The following is a 25,838-nucleotide window of genomic DNA, read 5'->3' on the forward strand; positions in this document are numbered from 1 at the left end:
TAGTATCACGTTCCATCCTCAGACCGATGGGCAATCTGAGAGAGCTATACAGATTATAGAAGATAGGTTGAGATGCTGTGCTTTGGACTTTTCAGAGTTTTGGAACCGATACCTACTCCTAATGGAGTTCTCCTATAATAACAGTTATCAATCGACTATTGGGATGACTCCCTATGAGATGCTTTATGGGCACAAGTGTAGATCTCCTTTGCACTGGGATGAGGTTGGGGAGAAACAGATTTTAGGCCCCGAGGTAGTTAGGGAAGCCACTGAGGCGATCAAGAAAATTCGCCAAAGGATGCTTACCGTGCAAAGTAGGCAAAAGAGTTACGCATACCTTAAAAGAATGGATATCGAGTTTTCAGTGGCGAGTTTGTGTTTTTGAGAGTCTCGCCGATGAAAGGTGTTATGCGTTTTGAAAAGAAAGGGAAGTTGAGCCCGAGATATATAGGTCCATTTGAGAATTTGGACAAGGAATGGCAGGTTGCGTACAAGCTGAAACACAAAATGTCTTTCACAACTCGATGTTGCGTAAGTACGTGTTAGATCCCTCTCATGTTTTGAGTTACGAGCCAATACAGCTGAAGCAGGACCTGAGTTACGATGAACAACTAGAGCGTGTTATTGAAATGGGAATCAAGGAACTGAGATCCAAAAGGGTGTTAGTTTTTATAGATCAAATCAGAGATATACGCAGCGGAACAATAATCAAAATTGTTAATTTAACCCCACAAGATTTCTAGATCTACTTCTTCACATACATATATATATATATATTGAATCAAAGATATGAATAGAAAATTACCTCAAGTCCTTTCTTGCCACTATCTTTTTGTATGGCAAAAATCCTTGAGATCTCACACCAAGATCTTCCAAAATGTTCTCAACACTCAAAGAACGAGTGTGGGCTCGCTATACAAAATAGTAGGCAAAATCTATTTATCAGATGTTCTCAACACATGAGATCTGATAAAGTTTGGACCTAAGTTTGTGAAGAACAGTGACCTATGCTTGTATCACTGTTCTCTTTCTCTCAGAGAGATTTCACGATATATTTTCTATCCCTGAAAAAGTATATTTATGAAAAACTGATATCCTATATTTAATATATCCAATATATTAAAAATAAAATATTAGTTATTTTAAACAATTTGAAAATAACTAATCAGTTATAAGATTTTGTTTAAATAATAATATTTTAATCATATTACAATATCTCATTATTTATTTAATATTTAAATAACTAAAATTGTGGGACCAAGAAACTGCCATGAACTTCTTATGCGTGTAGCACAGTGACTGTGCATTGTGCTACACGTGTACCACATGCCAAGGAAGACATGTGATTTTTCCCAATTTTTCTTATTGTTTAAATACCAAAAATCCCAAAAATAAATTAATTCAAAATTAATTATATTTTTGTTAAATCAAATAATTATTTAATTACACATAATTATAGAATAATTATGTTTAATGCATAGAAAAATATTTTACTTATCAAATAAGTCTTTTTGTCCATTTTTTGTATATACCTTTGTTAGTGTTTGTTTGAGCCATTTTTGGGACCATGGACCTATAACATTAAGCTCCAATAAATTGAAACTAAATAATTAAACTCTTTAATCATTATAGTTAATTTATTAATTATGATATTTCTCCACTATAAATTCAGAATTGAACTCTTTATGTTATAGATATACTTTTTACATAAATCTTATTTTAAGTTGTCCATTGATATAATCATCTTACAATAGTTCAACCCTCTAATTAATTAGTTCATAAATTAGAATGGAATAATTACCATTTTACCTTTCTAATTTACTTCTTATTCCTTAAGTACCATTAATTCACTAGTGAATAATTAATCTATAATCTAATTAAAGATTTGAGCTCAAAATCATTCAGTTCCAGAATTAACCCTTAAGGGAACCAATATACGATCCGTTAGGAAAGATTAGATTCCGTATTATTGATACATGTTCCCAGCCATCCATGATATTAAATCTCCAAAACAAAATTCATTAGCCTCATTCTATGAAGAGACCTTAACGAATGAATCAAAAGATTTAATAAACATGAACAAGAGTTCATGAACACTATGGATTTAGGTTGATCTATAAATGATCACCAGTTATGATATGAATTACAAGTCTTTATTATTAAATGGTTTTTGGATAAAGACTTTTATTCATATCGGTCCATGTCACATATAATCATATTATATAAAGCACCTTTACCGAGATGTCTTACCACATCAATAATCTGAATCTAGATTATTTGTATCAACATGATACTCAGCAAACCGTACTTACAACCCCAATTAAAGAATTCCATAACTTCAATTTGTTGTTTTTGACTATTTTTATTCATTCATGTGATCTTAATTCTCTCGTACTAATACAAGATCACATCATCAATAATGAATATTGAATTTTTCTGATATTTACAAAATTATTCAAACAATAATTTAATAATCTAAATATAACAATAATAAACCATTGTATTTATTTATTCATCGAAGTAATAAATGTCTTTTACATACTTTTAGGACATACTCCTAATAAAGGGTTCCATTAGTTAATGTCCTGTAGAAGAATAGTACAGAACGAGAAGCAACATGGGAGTTGGAGGAAGACATGAGAGAAAGATACCCTGAGTTATTTGGTAAGAAAGAATTTTGGGACGGAATTCCTTTTATGGATGGTATATTGTAGCACACCAATTTTATTTTATTTTATTTTTAAGTGTTATGAATTATTTTTTTTAATTGTTAGAATTATTTGGTAGAAATTGTGTGAATTTAATTGTTAATTGTTTTATTTATTTTTTAATTTATTTTGTGAATAAATGAGCTTTGATTGAATGTACCAAGGTGCATGGTAAGTAGAGATGCACCTTAGTAATTATGTGTGTGCATGTGCATGGTTGCATGGTGCACATGCTATATAATTTTCTACACACTTTTATTTTCCTTTTATTAGAATTATTTTTATTTAATTAAAAGAAGAAAAAAAATAAAAATAAGGAAAGGAAAAGTAGTGGTGGACGACAATAGTTGGGAAAGGGAAGGATTTCATTCCATTTATTTATTTTTTCAATCAAATAAAAATAAAGTAAATGAAAATAAACAAAAAGAGGAAACTTACGCATTTTTCCATTAGGACTAGTTATTGCCCTAGGGTGGATAAAAGGGGAAGAAAGGAAAATAGAGAGCATTATGCTTGTTGGAGTCGTCAGCCTAGTGAGAGAAGGAGAGAGAGAGAGTGGGCGACTTGTAGAGAGAAAGAGAAGTAGGAGGAGAAAAAGAAGAGGAAAAAGGTTCAATCTTAGGGTATGTATCCGTATACTTGTGGTTTCAAGACTCTCTTCTTTTGATTCTAGTGTTTTGACAAGTGTTTTTGTTTGTGTTGTTGGATTTCTTCTTCTCTTCATGTGGATTTTCGAAAACCCTAGGCTTGAATAAGGGGTGATTATAGTTTTGGGTACTGGTCACTTTGTGTGTTCTTGATTCTACAATCAAGAGAGATAATGAATCTTTAGCCCTATTGTTTTTATGTTTTCTTGGGTTATATGAGATGATGGTATATTGATTTGTTTCTCTTTTGATTTTGGGTTGAAAGGTTGTGTTGTTGGATGCATGGGAGATTTGGCCTAGGAGTGTGGGCTATGATTTTATGTGATATTGTATTTTGATAGGGTTCATATGTTCATATGCTTATGAGGTTGGGGAAAATTGTTAATTGAGGGTTTCGGCCTATAGGGTTCGATGTATGTTGTGTTGTTTTATTTTGTGTCACATATACATGTTAGAAACATGCTAGGAATTTCTTGGGTTTTGGAAAACAATAAGGGATGGAAGCATGTTGTGGGTTTCAGCCCCTGGGTTTCTTTTAGCATGTTTATGCATGTTTGATCTTGAGATATGCCTATGATTTAAATATCTAAATGATGTTAGGATTTCTTTCTTAGGGTGATAATATGTCAATAAGTGCATGCTAGGGTTTGTGTTTGGATTTGTGTTGATTAAGCATGTAGGAGTATTGTATGAGTTTTGTGAAGCATGCTGTAAAGATGAATTTCATGATTAAATATGCTTGCTGATTTTTGTGTATAATTGGTGAGAAATTTGGTGAAATAATGATTTGCATGCATAAGTGATGTTCCAAGTGCTATGATGATTTTATGAAATTAAAAGGGTATTTTAATTTACATTAAAATGATATTCTTACTCAAATTAATACCTACAATATATATTTTTTTATATATTTTATGAAGAAAATATAAGTTTTAATTCCAAGTTTATGATTTTTGAGTGTTTAATTTGTTGCTGGAAGTTTTGGGTAAAAATGAGAAAGGTCTTTTAAATGAAAGGAATAATGTGTGTTTGCTAAAATTGTATATATTAAAATGATATTTTGTAGAGTCCAAGAACTTTACTTAGCTAGTTTGATAGTAGTAGTAATAGTAATAGCTAGTAATAGTTGTAGTATTTTTATGAATATGGATTTTGGTTCAAACCGGACTTAGTTGGACACTCGTAGTAACACTTGTAGATTTTATAAATTTAACCAATAGTTTAAGAATATTAATTATAACCTAAGCTTTTATTAATATGAATGATTATGAAGATGATATTTATTATACTATAAGGTTTAGATAGACCCAATAAGATAATAACACTTGTCATGTGTAGGTTTAATGAGAGATTAAGTATTTTTGAGGAATAAGTTTATTAAGAGTAATATTTGAACATCCTAGGGTCTGCCAGCAGCTTTGAAATCGTTAAAGGACTTAGTCAAGGCTGTTTACTCAATTCAAATTAGGCTGAAAAAGTGTAATTACGTGTATAATATTTCAGCGTATGCCGATATATCGCAGCTCTAGGGGGCGATATATCGCCATACGGGGATACGAAAAACACGTAGCTTTGCATGACAACCTTGACGAGCCTCGGGCATATGAAGCCAGGTGTTATATCGGCCATAGGGCATAAAATTTGAATGATTTTGAAACCGAGCTCATTTTAATCCTTAACCTCTTGATAAGTCCAGAATCTTTTTGACCGAGTCTTTAGCCTCTGCTGAACGATTATTCAAATATTTTTCAATTAGAAAGCCATTATTGTATTCAAGTTAAATGAAGATCTTTTCATTCTTGAACTCTATAAATAAGACCTAGTACCCAACCATTTCTTCATTCATCAAGCTAAGTTCATAGCCTACAAGCTGCTAGGTTATTTTAGAGTGTTAAACACTTGGGTTGGGGTTATAAGCTTAATCATTATAAGCTTAATAAACACTTGGGAAGTAAGGTTCATAGTATATTTCGGTTCGAGGTGTAGTTCGGTCATAGAAGCATTCAAGGTATTCCTTATTCTAGTTCCTTTCTGTATTTTTCTTATAGTTTTTCTACTCAAATCCTAACTCGTATTCTCTTTTCTTGGTTAGGCATCTAAGATCTTGAACGTAAGATTCTTGCTGGTAAGTATCATTTCGATGGTGTAGTTATTCTTTTCATCTCTATTCCTTAGTATACTCACCTCTCTATTATGGTATTTAGGAGTGTTCCAAAATCCTGACTTTGTTATCATCATCCCGGTATATTGGTAAGGAAAATAGGATAGTTTTATATGCTTATATGTTATGTGGATATGTTATGATAAGTTATGCTATAATATGATGTTACGTTTTCTTATGTTTCATGGTTATGATTTACCCTACCTCAGATATTAGACAGGGGACGTAGATGGGTTATCATAAACCTACCATGTGATCTAACCTACCTCAAATATTAGAAAGGGGAAATAGATGGTTTATCACATGTTTTAATGGCCATTAATAGTATAGTCTTATATGATGTACGTCTTTATAGATATGTATTTATAGCTTATAGTTTATGTGTATGATTGTGTTTCATGCTTGTAGTAGATTTTCCTTGCTGGGCATTAGGCTCACTCCTTTATGTTTTATATGTGCAGGAAAATAGTTATGGCGGCGGGAAGGTTCTTGGCAGCTTGGGGGATGTGTATTGAGGCAGGATGGAATCGGTGGATTGAGCGTTCGACTCGAGGGAATAGTTATATTTTCTATGTATTATTTTTTTTCCTCACTTAATTTTGTAACCAATTTATTTAAGTTATGTTTTGTTTTATTTTCAAAACAATGGGATCCCATATCCTACTTATGAATTTATGTATTTTTGAACCTTCACTTTACACTTTTAAATAAAGTTATGGTTGTTTCATATGTACGTTTTCTTAAGATTAGTATAGTAGTTTCTAATGGTCCAAGTTTAGAATAGTTGGGTCGTTACATATTTTTAAATGTAACCATGAATTTTCACATTTTTAATAAGTGCGGTTTTCTTTATTTTAAATAAGAAAATGTTGAGTTTAGATTCACTTGTGACTTTTAAACAAAATAAATAGTTGCTGAAAGTTTAGATTAATAAGTTAAAAATAATTATTTTGTTTAACATATATGGGTTTACACTACATAAATTAAGTTTTAAATAAAATAATTATTTTGTTTAACATATATGGGTTTACACTACATAAATTAAGTCTTAAATAATACAAGTAAAAATATATTTTTCCACATTTAAATTATATTTTCTCACACCAAATCTTGTAATTTTGTTAATTTAAAAGAAAATGTTTTTTCTAAAAGAAACATGAAATTTATAAGTACTTCTAAATAATTTCAAGTTTTGCTATTTTCTATGCAATTTAAAATAATAAATGGAATTATTATTTTTGAGAAACTAAGAAAATGGTTAAATAAATTATTTTTATGAAATAAAAACAATGTCTTAAGAGGCTTAGTCAACTTAGGGATTTAAAAGAAATAAATAATGGTGAAGAAATCATGTTGGTAAATCTTTTATTTGAAAAAGGTTAGTAATAAGCGTGTAGAAATTATCGTCTTTAACGTCACTTTTTAACAATGCTCTCACGTATGCATGTCGCATGCAAATGCACTTTTACATTCAAATACATGCATATTATTCAACCATATAATTTTTACTTGGAAACCATGCATGGATAGTAGGTAGAATTGACATTATTCTTTTGTGATTCTATGTGAAAAATGTGCATGTTTGGAAATTATGTATAATTTGCACCATGTGTGCATGGCCCGTGCACACATGGGGTACATGTGTTAGGCACGAGAAATCTCATGTGATGCTAAAGAATACCATTTGATTATGATTATAGGCTCGTTGTGAAGTTTGTTCCATTTTTACTTTGCTCGGACCTGAGTTAAGGAAGTTAGATAGAATCTTTTATTTATGCTATGAACGGTAAGATTGGTTTGTATGAGGATATATGCTATGTATGACGAAGTACCATGTGATATGAAGTATGAAATGTTATTTTGAGATGATGTGATGAATTTGATGAATCATGTATTTCCTTTTGTGTTGATATGACTGGATTGCATGAGTTTTGTATGCTGTATGAAAAAAAGTGAATGGTTGTTAGCTTGTTGAACGTGACACAAAAAATGGGTTACTAAGGATATAAGACGTAACCTGAGCTACTAAGGTATGGCGTAACTCATAGGACATACACACCGAGGTTATTCAAGGACCAGAGCCTCCTGTTTACCTCAAGATGTGACATGGACAAGAGAGGGGTCATGTTCACAAGGATGTGATGATGATGTCTATGATGTTGATACTTGAATATGCTAATGATGTATGATGTGTGATGATAACGTTTATGCATGATGTATGATGATGACGTTTAAGTATGATGTATGATGATGTATGGATATGATGTTATATGAGTCTTACAATATGATTATGTTTTGTTGTGTGTTGCTTGTACTTCCTTACTTAGCTTTTAGCTCACCCCCCTTACTTTCCCCTTTAAAGTAATAAATATGGTTTCTTTTTGGCACATGCTGTGATGTGGGGAGTTCCGACGTCAGAGTGTGTATGTCATGGGGGTATCCCATGGGCGAATAAACGATCAGCTTAAACGTTTAAAGAACGATGTTATGGTTTTTGGATTTCAAATTGTATTTGTGGGACTTTAACTAGATTTATTTTTAAACGTTGCATAAGAACTTTTATTTATTTATTTTAAACTATAGGGCCCAACTTGCATGTTTTAGCAATGCCCCACTGGATTTTCATATGTTAAGTGGTTTTCCTTAAATAAGTCTATGAGTATGCTGACCTTTTATACAGTAGTGTTCTAGGGCGTTTTACATGTGAGTTTGTTAAAACTGATTGCATATTTAAAAGAATACAAAAAATACATTTAAATATCAATTACATAAATATCCCTTGAAACTAGGATCAATCTTGTTGTCTGACACGTCCTACAAGTAGGATCCTGTAATGCCCCGACTAATTCTAGACTTCGAACCATTAAAAACTACTAAACATAACTACGATTTTAGAATACATAAAATAATATAACTTCATTTAAAATCCAAAATAAGGTATGAAATACAAAATAAGGTATGAAATACAAAATAAGGTATGGGTACCCATTGTTTACATAAAACATAAAAACATAGACTTTAATCAATTATTTAAATACTAAGTGCGGAAATACATAAAATATAAATTAAAAGACTTTAAAAACGTCAGCCTCGATCTTCCCGCAGTCCATTCAATCCATCCATCCCCAACACACATGCCAAGTTGCCACAAATCTGTCCCGCCTTCCAAGTTCATTTTCCTGTACCATCTAAAATAAAAGTAATGAGTCTAATGCCCAGCAAGGAAAATCTACTAAAAACATATATCATAAATCGTAAGACTATATCATAAAACATATACTATAAAACATATGATGTAAAAACGTATATCATATAGGACTACAATATTAATGGCCATTAACTCATTACCGTAGCATGTGATAAAACCATCTAGGTCCTCAGTCTACTAATTGAGGTAGGTTAGATCACAAAATAGTAGATGATAATCCATCTAGGTCCTCTGTCTACTGATCGAGGTAGGGTAAATCATAACTCTAATCCACAATAATGATAAAAATCTTGGGGTTTGCTATCTAAGCAACTATAAGCCCCAAGTGACTACAAAACATATTATACATATATACATAGCACATATCATAGCATATAAACATATCATAACATATCATATAAACACATATAATCTCGCCTATTTTCCTTACTAAAAACTGGGATATTGGATACAAGAACGGGATTGAAAAACTCCTAAAATAAACAGTAAAAACCATGAGTTTCTAAAGAAAAGGGATGAAAAAGAGAACTAAACAATCAAAGTAGAAACTTACTGAAAAACTTAATGTTTCAAGGAACTTAAACACCTAACCAAAAGCCATAATAATGAGTTAGGATCTAAAAGAAAAATGGAAGAAAATAAAAGAACTATGGTGGATTAAACTTGAGGATAAGAATACCTTGGATGATCTAGAACTTTGATCTACACCTCGATACCGAAAAGTCACTCTATCTTACTTCCCAAGCGTTTAGAAAAGCTTAGATTGGAAAAGCTTTTAACCCAAAACCCAAGTGTTTTCTCTCTATAGTAATCTTAGCAGCTTGGATGCTCTGAAGAATGCTTGAATGATGAATGAAATGGCCGAGTACTAGGTCCTATTTATAGAGTTCAAAGAGTGAAACTAACCCCTTTTAAAATTGAATAAATTAATGAATATAAATTGAAAATATTTGAATTTTCATTTCAACAGATGCACGGAACTCGGTCAAAAACGTTCAAGAGCAAGTCCAAGTGGTTGAGGGCTATTTCTAATTTAAATCCACAAAGATTAAAAAATGGCTCCAAGAGTCGATATATCACCTACCCTAGGCGATATATCACCCCTACCTATGCCTCGTACTTTTGTGATTTTGTTCGTGCGAAGTCGACGTGTTTTCCGTATCTCCCGTAGGTGATATATCGGCCCCTATAGCTGCAATATATCGACATACGTTGATATATCAAACACTTTGTTGCACTCTTTTAGCATATTTTGAATTTGTTTAAACAACTTTGACTGAGTAAAACGTGATCCTAATAGCTACTGGAAGGTTCTAGAGCTTCTAGATTTACCCTTTATTAAATTATCCATCCAAAATGCTTAAATCCTTAATAAACATGCTTGTGACAAGTGTCACATTCTTATTAATTCTATCTAAACCTTAAGTTATAATAAATAATATTTCTAGGACCAGCTATATTAATCAAACCTTATGTTATAATTAATATTTCTAAACTATAGGTTAAACTTATAAAATCTATAACAGTTTCTATGAGTTTCCAACTAAATTCCGGCTTGAACCAATAATCACGAAAACTAAAATACTAAGAGCTACTACTATACTACTACTAGCTAAGTATCTAGCTAAGTAAAATTCTGAGACACTACAGATCCATCTTCGAGTAGCTTTATGTGATTAGTAGACTTCGAGTAAGCTATTTTGTTTGACCAACTATCTGTGTGTAGTTTCAATCTCTTCAAGGCGGATAGCTTCCTTCACATTGATAAAACACACTCAAGCAGTTCATGCAACTCGACCAACTAATTTTATCTTTCATGCTTCAACGTGTCATTCCCATATACTACATCATCATGTCTAATTTTGGGTTAAACATATATTAATTGAAAATTATTTTGATATTAATTAAAAATTATAAATAATTAATAGAAAATTATATTATTATTAATTTAATATTTAACTTAGTATAAAACTAAGAATCTAAAATGTAAAAAACATAACATATAATAGTAAATTGTTCAAAAGCATAAGCTATGTAACCTAGCTAAATGTCTGATAAATATCGAATTTGTCTATTTTTAATTCATTATTCTTTTATGATTATGCACTTGACTATTTATTTATATGTTTAATTAGTTTATTATGTGATTTTAGGTTTTCCAAGATATTTTGGTGAAAAATAATGAATTTGGGATGTTTTACATGCAATGGTTAGGCTCGACATTACAAGCCTGAAACTTCACACTTGATTTTGATAAGTTTCCAAGAATATTTTGGAAATATTTCTAAAAATACAAGTTTTGTAAATTTTTCTTAGCTTTCCATAGCCTTTTTAATCGTCCAATTCCAAGCTATATTGAGGAATTTATGGTTAAAATACCATCAGCAGCTGCAGCTGAAGAAAAATGAAGAAAAGGGAAAAAGTACTATGGTCGCGGTGGTGGACATTTATGACCGTGATGAGGGATGTTGCTGGTTGCGGCTTGAGCTCGTGGCTTTGGAATTTTGGCTGCTATCGTCGCGGCCTGCGACAGTTTTAGCCTTAAATTTTACTATAAAAAGGGTTTAGGGTTAATTTTTAGAATGACTTTCGATTACAAATTTTGGAGATTAGAACGGCAGAGGACAAGAAGAGACATTGTTATTTTAACCATTCAATCTTGTTTTTCTTCTGTTCTCTAGAGCTTCTTTATTTTCAATTCATGTTTATGTTTATGATCATGTTTGTGATTATGGAGTAGTTCTCATTTAGGTAAAGGATTATTTCAAAACCCAAGACATGAAATCTTGAATGCAACGATTAACTTTATTCCTTCTATTCCCTTGTATTAAATTGTTTCTATTCTTCTAATTGAATGTTATGAATCTTGTGATATCTTGTTAGGTGGCCAACTAATTAGGGTGTTACATTGTTCTATTATCATCTTAGGGTTGCTATTCACCTAATAGTACAAGGTTCTAAGTAGAGTGAAAAATTGCAATTAGGTATTGTGACGAGTATTTTAATTGTGATCGAGAATAGAACATAGGTTAAATGAATTACATGCTTAAGGAATTTGTTTCCTACATTAACTTGTTTCCATTGAATGTAATGCTTTTCCCGAGTTAAATAGATCGCATGCTTAATGGGTTTATTGCCTGGTAAAAAAGATTAATTAATGAGTGCTTAGCTTTAAATAATTGTGATAGGGAAACTTGGATAATTGACTGCCTATGTGTTATTTGCGGGGTAATAGTTTAATTGGGACATGGAATAATGTTTATCATTGTTGATTGATTGATTTTTGAAGGTGAAGAATAATTCTTAACTGTTTTTAAAATCGTAGTTATCAATTGTTCTTTGCTTGTTACTTTATTTTAAGTTATTAAATTTTGAAAACAAAATCCTCTTTTTAATTCTTGTTTTTATTTTGAATAATAAGTTGATAAATAGTCCTCGTGGGTTCGACATGTATTTATCATTATACTAAGTAATTGGTAATACTGAAAATAAAATCTTTAGTAAATTTGATACGACATAGACACACATCAAGTTTTTGGCACCGATGTTGGGGACTATTTTGTTTAATTTGTTATTCAGTTTTTTCTTTCTTTTTACTAACTTGGTCTATTAGTTGTGGTTGATGTTTTCAGGGCTTGCATAGAACTTGGTTTGAGACATGACAATGTACTATCAATGTAACACCCTGGATAACCAAGGCCGTCACACTGTGTGTTTAAAATAGTGCGAGATTTGCTAACCAAGTCGTTTAAATAAAAATGTGAATCTAAAGACATAAACAAGTTAGGTTTAGAAAATTTTGGTTATAAACGAATAGTTTTCATTAAAATAAATGTTTGGTACATGGGATCTCAAATCAGGGTTTAAATAACATAATTGCAGAATTTCCAAATCATATAAATAAACAAGCCACTCTAATGGCAAAATACACGTTTTGGGTTTCCTGTCCCGTTACAAACTCCTCAACCATGGCGGTCGAGCAGCTAACAATGTAAACCTCGACCCCAGAGCTCTCCAAATCATGGTCAACTCATCTTACCCTTGCCTTTACCTGCACCACGTAGCACTCGTGAGCCAAGGCCCAGCAAGAAAACTATAACAACATAACACAATCAATATCGATAACCAAATAATTTACAAGACATTAATCAATTATCCAGCAAGCCACAACATTCACGTAATCAAGAACACCAGTTGACAAACCAATGATCCAACATCCAAATATTCAGCATATCATATACATCAACTAACAACAGTACACATGTCATGCAATAACCCCCTGTCTTTGGCTCACTTAGGCCAAGCCCAGTTCTATATCCACTGACTCCAGCCAGCTTAACCGAGCTCAGTGATTAATAAGATGTCCTCAGCTACCAGTGGCTGAGCCGCACCCTGTGCGTAAGTATTGGTTTTGGCACTCTTAGGTCGTTTATCACATGCCCCCATGGCATAATACCACCTCATGACAATCATACAATTTATAGGGAGCTCTTAGTCCCAACATGTTCGCATGGTTTATCATAATCATATAACCGTGCATACGAATATAGGGAACACTTAGTCCCATCCTATCCACATAAACGGGTGCAATTTCTTACTTGTGTCCCGAGATTTCCAAGCACCGTTGTCCCGAGCACAGTCTCCGAGTTCGAGCCTCGCTAAAAACCTAGCCACAACGCATCCACAATATTCATCAATCAAGTTCTAATCCATTAAATATCTTTGAATCATAATTCAAATCTCCGGGACCTTGAATTCTATCAACCCGGGTGATCAAATCCATCCCGAGCCTTAACTTTTGGATTCCCGAGCCTAAAACCTCCTTAAAGTCCTAAAAGACACTAAGCGCCACGGCCCCAAGAACCCATGTCGCGGCCCCCAGCTCAACCAGGGGCCTTGCCTCATTTTTTCCCACACGTGCCGCGGCCCTGCCTATAGGGCGCCGCGGCGTGCCTCCACTTTCAGGCCGCCCAAAGTTCTAGAGGGCCGAGGCTCACCAAGAACCAAGCTGCCGTCCGACCCCTCGAACCCAGAAAAATCCTCCATTTTTCTACCAAAACCAAGCCAAATTACCCCTCAAATCAACCCAACAACTTAGTTTAATCATTCCAGGAGTTCCACTATGATTCCAGCAGCAAAACCTAATAAACTCTAGCTTTAAAACTCATTAACTAACTCAAAAGAACTAAGAAAACCAGCCAATTAACCACTGAATTAACTAGCTAAAATCACAGTTTGATGCTTACCTTAGCCTTTACTTGAATCCACAAAGTGATGCTGAGTTAATCCCCAAACCTAGAGCTGAAATTCTTGCTTAATTCATAGCTTTTCCCTTGGTTTGGCTTCGAGAGAAAATGAAAGAGAAAGGGAGAAGTGTTTTGGGTCGGTTTAGTGAATTCTGGGTGATTCTTAAGTTTTGTTTTACTTAACTTAGTCTGAAAGGTTACCTCAAGGCTCGAGGTACCAAAAACGTCCTTGAGGGTAAAATGGTAAATTTCCCCGATAATTCCACCTAAACATTCTAACTTCAAATATATCTCCAAATACTTATTTTCATAACCCAATAACGTCATAAAACGTCTAATACCCAGAACACCCCTCGACTCACCCCGAATCGGGTATTCAACCCCGTTGTGACTTTCTAGCTAACTGCTCCCTAGGACTGTCTTGGATCGCGCAACACAGATATATCACAATATTAACAATTATATCACATTTATGCCCTCAACGGGCTAATATCACAAACATGCCCCTAATTCTCAGACGGGGCCCACATGCATATTTAATTCACCTAAACATGCACTTTTAATCACATATTAACACAATAAATCACTTATTTCCCTCCAGGAACGCTAATCAAGGCCCTAAGCCTTATTAGCAAATTTGGGACGTTACAACTATCCCCTCCTTACAGAAATTTCGTCCTCGAAATTTACTCGAACACATCAGATAGTAAACCTCGTACCTCTGACTATAATTCCCAAGGTCCAACACCTTTACTCTTACTCTTCGATAACACTCAAACGTGAGTAACAATCTTGTTCTGCAAGATCTAATCTGATAATTATACTTTCGTTAACCTTCGTTTGCACAACAAACCGGCTCAAACTCCAAGGTCTATTTATTCCATAGCGATCGCTTCATTGTCTTATCATCGATACCAGAAATACCTCTGAGTCATCACCCATACGAGGGTGAGATCAACTTATAGGCCCCTGGCCTAACCCTTGGTACAACCTCATAATTCCTGTTGAATCGGGAGTCAGAACTCCCCTTTCATTCCCAGAGTGTCATACTTTTCTTTGCTGCACTTACTTGGAAAGTTACAAATCTCTCATCCTGGAGCTTTATATTCCAAAGTTAACAATTTACAAACTCTTATGTCCTTTCAGATAGGCAGACACTCTTGCCTTAAGAATTCCAACAACATCTTTGGTTCCCCCCCCCTAAACCAATACTGAGCTGTGGTATCCACTACCTTTCATTTCTTTACTTAGCATAGTACTCCACCTTAGTTGTACTTCAACATTCATCACTGTGACTATCTCATCAAGGATTACACTTTCCTTAATATTTCAAATATTCTCACACTCAACGCTTAACCCCTTAAAATAACTATTAAGCCTTTAGATTGCTATTCCATCTACAATCAACCAACAATTCTAGGTTCCTACTCTATTCTCTTCGTTCTCTAGTTTCTTTCCACAGCTTGGAAGACTATAGGGTTTCAACCCAGCATTACCAATGCTCTGCCCCATTACTAGCTTACCTGAACCAAGTTACATTAACTCATTCAGTTGAGTTATAACTTTCCCTGTCCAATCACCTTACTTATAATCTAATGTGGTCCATTCCTATGATCCACCACCGTATCACTTTACTTTCCAATATTCGAGCATACTAAATTCTGTCACCCGTTTAAACCTCCCGGTACAACATACCCTAGGAGGTGGAACAATCACCCACTTAGAATTCTTATCTCCACGCAAAACTCCCATCAGACCACTCATCCGATCTTTGTACCTTTACTCGTATTATATTCATAGGATTCTTCCCCGTCTCCACAAAACCATCACCCTGGATTCTATTGTCCAAAGGGATACGTATATGCTCATCACCACACACCGATGCCATACCAATCTCATTCGTTACCTTGTTTGTCCTACTGTAGCCCGTGGCGTTCTGTTCACATGACACACACCTCCCAAATAAGAGATCTACCTCCATTTAAATCCTCTCCTCGCACAGTCAAGGATTTCTAATATCAACCATCCACTCATTATGTTTCACTAAATCTTGGTCCCAAGGTTATCTCTCTTACAATCAAACGCTCAAATACCTTACGCTATGCATACATTGCCAACTCAACGTTCCATGTATATTGACCATGATCCCATTCTTTTACCTCCTGCGAGGCTTGATCCGTCCTCGTGTCAATCTGTGCCTGGATGCATTTCAATCTGTGATGTACTACTCATAGTTCACATCTTATAAAAAATTAGGTCCTTCATGCTACCCCTCTATATTCAACCATAACACGCATACTCCTACGTCACCAAGCGTTAATCAATTCTCACTCTGTCTTCTGAACTTCTGACACTGTCCATTCAGTCTAACTTCAAGTTTTACTGTCCTTCTAATCTCTGGGGTAGCTACCTGCGAAGATACTTACGTAGTAGATGACGTGGTTACCAGCCTTGTTGTGTTCCCTATCCCTCAGATGTTCTTCAGTAGATTCTCTGAGGCTTCAGATCAAATCTCTTCACACCTAACCCCCTCTCTTCTTGTTGTCTTGAATAACCCTGGCGAGATCGAAACTGGCGCTTCCTGGAGCCTTACCTATTACCCTTCTTCTATAGTACTAACATCATCAGCGTAGTAGTCGTTCGCATTCCACTTCTAACTGGAGAGTAGTCCAACGTACTGCCAATAACCCTGAAGGAGACTTGTCCATACTGTTCCTATATCTCCTGCTTGTAGAGCTTACCTGTGTTGCTGACACTTGAGTCAGTTAAGAACCTTTGTTGCCAATTCATCACACCCTACTTGGTACAAATAGTAATTCCTGAAATGTCTCTTTTCTTGATCCTCAGCTGGTAATAACCAGATCGTAGATCAATTCCTGAAGACATTGTGTAACGTCCTGGATAGCCAGGACCGCTACACTGTGTGTTTATAAAGTGCCAGACTTGCTAATCAAGTCATTAAAGTAAAAGCGTGTACTGAAATAGTAAAGGAACTAGGATTAAAAGTGTTTTGGTCTCAAAAGTACGTTTTCATTACCAAACATTGTTTACGAACATGGGATCCCAAGATTGACAGTTTGAAAGCCATTTACAAAAGTTACAACGTTTAGATACATCGACTGGCCATACTAAGGCAAAAGTGAGCTGTTAGGTATTCTCTGTCCTGACACACTCCTCGACCGTGGTGATCGAACAGCTGGCTATGTACATTACACTTCGGAGCTCTCCATCTCAGGCCGGGTCCTGCTTGCCCTTGCCCTTACCTGCACCACGAAGCACCCGTGAGCCAAGGCCCAGCAAGAACACACATTAATAATAGAGCACGCACATTTCGCTGTCAAATCAATTTCTCATATAGCATCTCATAAACTCAAGCATATCAATAGTCAAGTGTCTCATATAATCAATAATCAAGTATTTCATTTACAAAGCATATCAGCTCATATAACACAATGCACAGATGATAACCAGGGCTAGCGCTCACAAGCTGCTCCCTCTGTTATCCTTTCATTTCTGGCTCCCAGAGGCCAAATCGCGTCCCATGCGCTAAATTCATGAACGGTACTCTTAGACCGCTTATACGTGCCCCTTGGCATAATACCAACGATGACACAAACAATTCTCGGGAGCACTTAGTCCCATCACAATCATACATTCGGGTGCAGTGTTCTTACCTTTCAATTCACTAGTTTTCGATGTCACGACACCTTGAGCACGATCCCACTCGAGCCCTAGCGCTCACCTAAACACAATCATGATAAAAGTCAACATCAATCCTCAAGTTCAAAACCTAGCCCCGGGGCTAATCCCGAGCCCCCGGGATGTCCTAGTTCCACCAAACAAGGTGGTGGAACCAAACCCCAAACCTTAGGTCAAAAACCCTTGCTAAATACCCCAAAATCCCCTTCAGAAGGCAGGGTAGCGCTACAGCGCTCTTGGGAGGGCGCTATAGCGCTACAAACAGAACCAAAACCCTTCCAGCATATGGGCCTAGCGCTACAGCGCCCAAAGGCTAGCGCTGTAGCGCTAGTCACAGGCAGCCCAACACCAAAATTTCCTTTGTGCGATTTCTCTCGAGCCAACCTCAACCAAACCTCTTCCAACTCTTACCCAAACTTAAAAACAACCTCATGACCACACTCCACTCATCCCAAGCACCCTAAACATCTAAACTCCAAGCACATGCAATCACAAACTCAAAATTCACCATAGCCACCTCCAAATTTCAGAACCTAACATAAACCAGCTGAACATCAGAACTAGAGTTTAGAATTCATACCTTTGATAGAATTTCGCCCACAAGCTAACCCTAGGCTCCCTTGGCTTGCTGCTCCTCAGCCCTAAGCCTGAATTCCCTAAAGTTCCATTCAATTCAACACAAGTACCACAACTTAAAAACCAGAAACAGAAATGGATGAACTCTAGAATCTTACCTCAAGTATTGGTGAAACCCTGTTAAACCTCTGTCAATTCCTTAGCCTTAGATCAAAGTCCTTGAGGTTTAGTTATCCCAGCTCTCCTCTAAGCTTTACTCCAGAAATTCTCCAGAAATAGATGAAGGAAAGTGTAAACCGACTCAAGAAACTCTCTCTGTTTTCCCTCCTTCTTTTCCCTTCTTTTTCAGACCCTTTTGATATTCTATAAATCCCACTATCTTAAAACCTCAGTAATACCCTTCCTTAAAAGTCAAATGACCTTTATGCCCTCACAGTTATCTCTAATCCTTTAGTCCTCTTAAGGGCATTTTAGTCTTTTTACCCAATTCCCGCTACTTCCTCAAGTGTCCCTATTATTTCCCGCTTAGTTCCCAATACCTTACTAATCACCAATAGCCTTCCTCAATACCATAATAATCTCCAGCTTATCCACTAAATTCCCATTTACACCCCTGAGCTCACCCCGAGCCGGGTATAAATCCCTGCTATGACTTTTACGCTACTTTGCTCACTAGGATCGTCTCGAGTCACAGATTACAGATATATCCACATAATAATGTGGTCTCAACAATTATCACATATATCAAAGCAGTTATGCCCATAATGGCTAAAATTACGATTATGCCCTTCTAACCTAATCTGGGCCTATATGCACACACACACACATAGTCATGCATCTCAAGTACTCAAGTAATCATATAACATGCTTAAATCATAATAATCACACATAATTCCCATCATGCACTCCTGGCTTACTGATCAAGGCCCTTAAGCCCTATTAGTGATTTTGGGTCGTTACACATTGTCCTGTCTTGTAACCGGACATTTAAACTCTTCATCCTTAATAGACGATACCAACAATTCCCACAATATGATGGTTTTTCTGAACCACCTCGAGGTCAAACTTCTTCGACTACTTCAGTAATTCTTTCTGTCAAACCATTACCATCTTCCATAATGTCCCTTATACCGAACCTATCTGTAGCCCAATCCTGAAGCGTACCCAATCCTTCCTTGTATACCGGTCTGAATCCCTACTGGCCAGCTTAGTTCCCACTCAGTCCAGTTAAAGTACTTCAAGTGGTATCCCCCAAAATCCACGGTTAACACTTAACAGATTAACTCTCACTCTGACTTATGTCAAGGCTTCCATATATTGAGCTCTATTGCTCTCACCATGAACCTTTATATTACTTGTGTCCCTATTCTTCTTCCAAAAGTTTCTAATTCCTCTTCAACAAGTACTAGTATTTCCAGCCCATCGCAAAGTACCTTGAGGCATATTCTCTATGTCTGAATCTTTGTTGGGACATTCTCAACACTGAACTCTTCCAGCTCGCTATATAACCACAAACGTGAACTATCCAATCAACTGATCAGCTTTGAGGAACTAGCCTCGGGCTTCAAATGTAACAAGGAATTCTAGTCTTCCATCCCCTAATCATGGAAAAATCCATCCTAACATATCAAATCATTCCATGTAGAAGTCGTGCCCTCACCTGACATCTTTCCAGGTGGCATCTCCTGCCTCTGGTGCATAATAAATAACCCCACTGGTTCCCATCACTGTCTCGATGGCTATCTTGTAAATCAGACCCCCTTCCTGTCAAAACCAGGAGCCATAGAACTATCTGGGGTTCTTCTACTTCGATTACTGAGAATCTCTCCATACTAAATTCCACCAAGGGAAATACTGTCATTTGCATCTCTTGCCCTATGACATTCATGCTCTATAACTCATTACACAGATCTCAAATAACATGGCCCACTCTGCTGCCTAAATATAGATGAAGATCTCATACATTGGAGTGGCCATGACGCCCTGGATCGTTCCAAAGTATAATCCTTAAATGGGTCATCATTTCCAGCTACATCCGCCTATATCAATTTCCCAAAATGAATTACCCAACTCACAAAACTCATTGATATACACTGTCGTTACCTTATTATTCCAAATCAAGTTTATAAGTCTATTAGTCTCTGCAGCTCAAACCATGTCTTTATAATCTCTTTTATCAAATCACCATCTGAGTTCTTTCCACCCATCGTGCCAATATCTCGGTCTGAGTACCATTCCTAGGCATCCTTTTGCCGCAAATACTTAGTGCAATCCCTTAGTCATTACCTCTCATCTTCATATAGCCAAGGACAATATTAGCTTTGCCTATCCACTGTCCAATTCTTAGGCAAACTAGAACTTTCCTTGAAACCAGAGAATAACGCCTTTTAGGCCTTCCATATAGTACTCTCATCTGTATGTATCCTCATTTTGAACTAACACTGGTAACCTCACTGTCAAGGTACACAAAGCAACTCTCCCCCAAAGAAGTCTGCTATTCTTCCATCGAGTCTCAACTATTAGACCCCACAGCCTACTCACATACTAGCGAACATCTGCTGTGACTTTCAGGGGAAGATGAAGGTTTCCAACCCCGACTATCACCTGCAATCCCTCATAATACCACGCCAAGTCAACTTAACCATTTTGGGCACAATAATTTGAATTCAACCGCCACTGCTGACTAAGCTCCTCAACCTTGAGGTCCACACTCCAAATCAATCCACAACCAGGTCCAAACAACCACAGTTATCATGCACACAAAAAACATAATGAACACTGATCCATAATTCTATACATTTTGCTACCAAATCTTATTGCTACCAGGTACATTCACACTTTACCATGCTTCCTACATACTATAAACAGGTACAACATATAAATTCAATTCAATTAATTAACCATATACAATCAGTATACAAACCATTGTCCAAATATTCATTCACATGCGATAGCAATGCTGATCAGCACACCCCAATCTCATCAAACAATAGTCAAGGGCCAGGTCCTATCAGTTTCTCATGCTCCCTACAATCATGCAACATGATACATTCATATTTCAATAAAAAACTTAGACATATAGTCTCACATATTCAATTACAGAACCCTGAGTCGAGCTTGTCTTTAGCAGTGAGTGTACATGTCCAGCCTATCCTTAGGAACCCTTAAACCTAGGATGCCTTGACACCAAGTTGTAACGCCCTGGATAACCAATGCCGTCACAACGTGTGTTTAAAATAGCGTGAGACTTGCTAACCAAGTCATTTAAATAAAAATGTGAATCTAAAGACATAAACAGGTTAGGTTGAGAAAATTTTGGTTATAAACGAATAGTTTTCATTAAAATAAATGTTTGGTACATAGGATCCCAAATCAGGGTTTAAATAACATAATGGCAGAATTTCCAAATCATATAAATAAACAAGCCACTCTAATGGCAAAATACACATTTTAGGTCTCCTGTCCCTGTACAAACTCCTCAATCATGGTGGTCGAGCAGCTGACAGTGTACACCTCGCCCCCAGAGCTCTCAAACTCATGGTCAACTCGTCTTACCCTTGCCTTTACCTACACCACGTAGCACTCCTGAGCCAGGGCCCAACAAGAAAACTATAACAACATACCACAATCAATATTGATAACCAAATAATTTACAAGACATTAATCAATTATCCAGCAAGCCAAAACATTCACTTAATCAAGAACACCAGTTGACAAACCAATGATCCAATATCCAGATATTCAACATATCATATACATTAACTAACAACAGTACACATGTCATGCAATAACTAGGGTCGATGCCCTTAGTCCGCACCCTCTGCAATAACCCACTGTCTTTGGCTCACTTAGGCCAAGCCCAGTTCTATATCCACTGACTTCGGCCAGCTTAACCGAGCTCAGTGATTAATAACCTGTCCTCAACTACCAGTGGCTGAGCCCCGCCCTATGCGCAAGTATTGGTTTTGGCACTCTTAGGTCGATTATCACATGTCCCCATGGCATAATACCACCTCATGACAATCATACAATTTATAGGGAGCTCTTAGTCCCAACATGTTCTCATGGTTTATCATAATCATATAACCGTGCATACGAATATAGGGAACACTTAGTCCCATCCTATCCACATAAACGGGTGCTGTTTCTTACTTGTGTCCCGAGCTTTCCAAGCACCGATGTCCCAAGCACAGTCTCCGAGTTCTAGCCTCGCTGAAACCCTAGCCACAACAGATCCACAATGTTCATTAATCAAGTTCGAATCCATTAAATATCTTTGAATCATAATTCAAATCTCCAGGACCTTGAATTCTATCAATCCGGGTGATAAAATCCATCCCGAGCCTTAACTTTTGGATTCCCGAGCCTAAAACCTCCTTAATGTCCAAAAAGACACTAAGCGCCGCGGCCCCCAGCTCAACCAGAGGCCCTGCCTCTTTTTTTTCCACACGTGCTACGACACGCCTCCACTTTTAGGCCGCCCAAAGTTCAAGAGGGCTGGGGCTCAGGAAGAACCAAGCTGCAGCCCGACCCTTCGAACCCAGAAAAATCCTCCATATTTCTACCAAAACCAAGCCAAATTACCCCTCAAATCAACCCAACAACTTAGTTTAATCATTCTAGGAGTTCCACTATGATTCCAGCAGCAAAACCTAACAAACTCTAGCTTTAAAACTCATCAAACCCAAAATTCAATCTTCAACTTCAACACCTCAAGAGAACTAAGAAAACCAGCTAATAACCATTGAATTAACTAGCTAAAATCATAGTTTGATGATTACCTTAGCCTTTACTTGAATCCACAAAGTGATGCTGAGTTAATCCCCAAACTTAGAGCCCAAATTCTTGCTTAATTCCCAGCTTTTCCCTTGGTTTGGCTTAGAGAGAAAATGAAAGAGAAATGGAGAAGTGTTTTGGGTTGGTTTAGTGAATTTTGGGTGATTCTTATGTTTTGTTTTATTTAACTTAGTCTCTAAGGTTACCTCAAGGCTCGGGGTACCAAAAACGTCCTCGAGGACAAAATTGTAAATTTCCTCGATAATTCCCCTTAAACATTATAACTTCAAATATATCTCCAAATTTTTATTTTCATAACTCGATAACGCCATAAAACGTCTAATACCCAGAACACCCCTCGACTCGCCCCGAATCGGGTGCTCAATCCCGTTGTGACTTTCCAGCTAACCGCTCCCTAGGACTGTCTCGGATCGCACAACACAGATATATCACAAGCATATATCACAATATTCACAATTATATCACATTTATGCCCTCAACGGGCTAATATCACAAACATGCCCCTAATTCCCAGACGGGGCCCACATGCATATTTATTTCACCTAAACATGCACTTTTAATCACATATTCATCCAATTCACATATTAACACAATAAATCACTTATTGCCCTCCAGGAACGCTAATCAAGGCCCAAAGCCTTATTAGCAAATTCAGGACGTTACAATCAACACTGCTATGATCCACAAATGAATAAATATGAACCCTATTTTGACCATTACAATTTACAATGGGAGGAATATTCTAATGCTTTCTATGGTGGAAATCAATATGTTGAGCCAACTTACAACTCTCCACCAGAGTATAATGAGTTCAAGCCACAATATTTAGATCCATCAATTAGAGATCTCATGAGAGCCTTGAATTCCAACTATCTCCAACTTCAACAAATGTCACAGCAGGCTTACGTGCCTCATCCTCAGCAACTTCAGCCTGTAGCTTCAAAAGTACAAGAGCTATCTCTTGTTGATATGATAAAAACTTTGGTCAATACTAATATGCAATTTTAACATGGACTTGTATAATTTCAGCAAAACACATATGCAATTCTTCAGAGTAATTAGGTATCTCTTCAGAATTTGGAGAACACAATGAGACAACTTGCTGCATCTCTGAGCAATCTTGAGGTTCAAAATTTTGGAGAATTACCCACAGAACTGAAGAGTAATCCAATTGAGAATGATGATACACTAACTCTCCAAAGTGGTGCACAACTTGACACGCCACCTCACCCAAACAGAACATTTGATCTAATTCCAACTCAATAAGTCAACAATTCAACCCCAGAAGCTTCCTCTCCACTGGAGATCGAAACTTTCACTTCAGTTGGTCAGTCATCACAAAACATGCTACACAAACCAACTGTTAGATTGTATGTCCCTCTTCCTCCTTTTTCGAGTAGATTGAAGACGTCTGAGAATGAGGTGGAAAATAAGGAGATCCTTACAATTAATATTCTGCTCCTTAAGACCATTAAGCAAGTACCATAGTATGTTAAGCTTCTTAAGGAGTTGTGCACAAATAAAAGGAAACTTAAGGGTGATAAAAAGATAAGTGTGGGGAGAATGTCTCTATTGTTCTTCAAAGGAAGTTGTCGCCCAAGTGTCAGGATCCTGAGATGTTTACAATTCCATACACCATTAATGAAACTAGGTTTGATCATTGCATGATAGATTTAGGAGCATCTATTAATGTTATGTATTATTCTATTTTTCCTTATTTAAATCAAGGGTTATTAAAAGAAACTAGTGTTATTATTCGATTGGCTGATCGCACTAATGCTTATCCCCTAGGGGTAGTTGAAGATGATTTGGTGCAAGTTCATTTGGGAGGTCATTCTTGCTGATAACAAGTACAAAGTTGGATGTCAAAGTAAGGGTGCTTACAATGGAGTTTGATGGTGAATTGATAAAATTCAATGAGTTGAATTCTATTGATAAGACAAAAGGAAGAAGATTATGTTAAATGACCCACCATAACAATCATGACCACATGATTTAGTCGAGCTAATGACGTTAAACAAAGTGAACTTGCGGGAGTTTTTCTTACCCTTTAATTTTTATTTTGCATTCATTTTTATTTATTTATTTATGCCTTGGGGGGGGGGGGGGGGGTAACTGTCGTATTTTATGTTGTTTTTTTTCTTCTTTCTTTAGTTTAGTAGTAAAGCAAAGGTTAAGTTGAAAGACGTATGTCGATAATAAAATTTCAATTGTGATGAGAATAATTATAGGATATTGATGAGTTCTACAAGAATTGTGTGCTTAACTTTTGTTTTGGGTTGTTACTTAAGCTTGAACTTGGATTTTTCAAATGATGAACACAATTGGATTTACCTTTTCACTAGTATTTGGAGAGATTTATGCATGCTATTATCTATATATATTCTTGACCACTCTAGAAGTTTTTGATTAATTACTAGAGGAGAAATCATAAGTACACATGATTAGGAAGATAATTAAGGCAAGTTCTTTGGATCATTTGAGCCTTTTAAGCCAACCTATGATATTCAATTCCCTAGTTTCCCATTTTTGAGCCATAATGACTATTCTCTTTCTTCTATGAATCCAATATCTAAACCTTTGCAACTATTAATATTTCATCCTTTTTTGTAACCCATTACACCATGGTTCTATGTGAATGTTTAATTTTGGGGGATGGATATTGTAAGAAGGGGAAAATATGTATTAGTATGTTGGGTTGTAATTTGAATGTTTATGATCTATTATTTCTCCATATGAAGTAAATTGAAAAAAAAAATTGCAATGAAAAATATTGAAAAGAAAAAAGAAATTGCA

This window comes from Humulus lupulus, chromosome 1 (assembly GCF_963169125.1).
Source record: "Humulus lupulus chromosome 1, drHumLupu1.1, whole genome shotgun sequence".
Classification (NCBI taxonomy): Eukaryota; Viridiplantae; Streptophyta; class Magnoliopsida; order Rosales; family Cannabaceae; genus Humulus; species Humulus lupulus.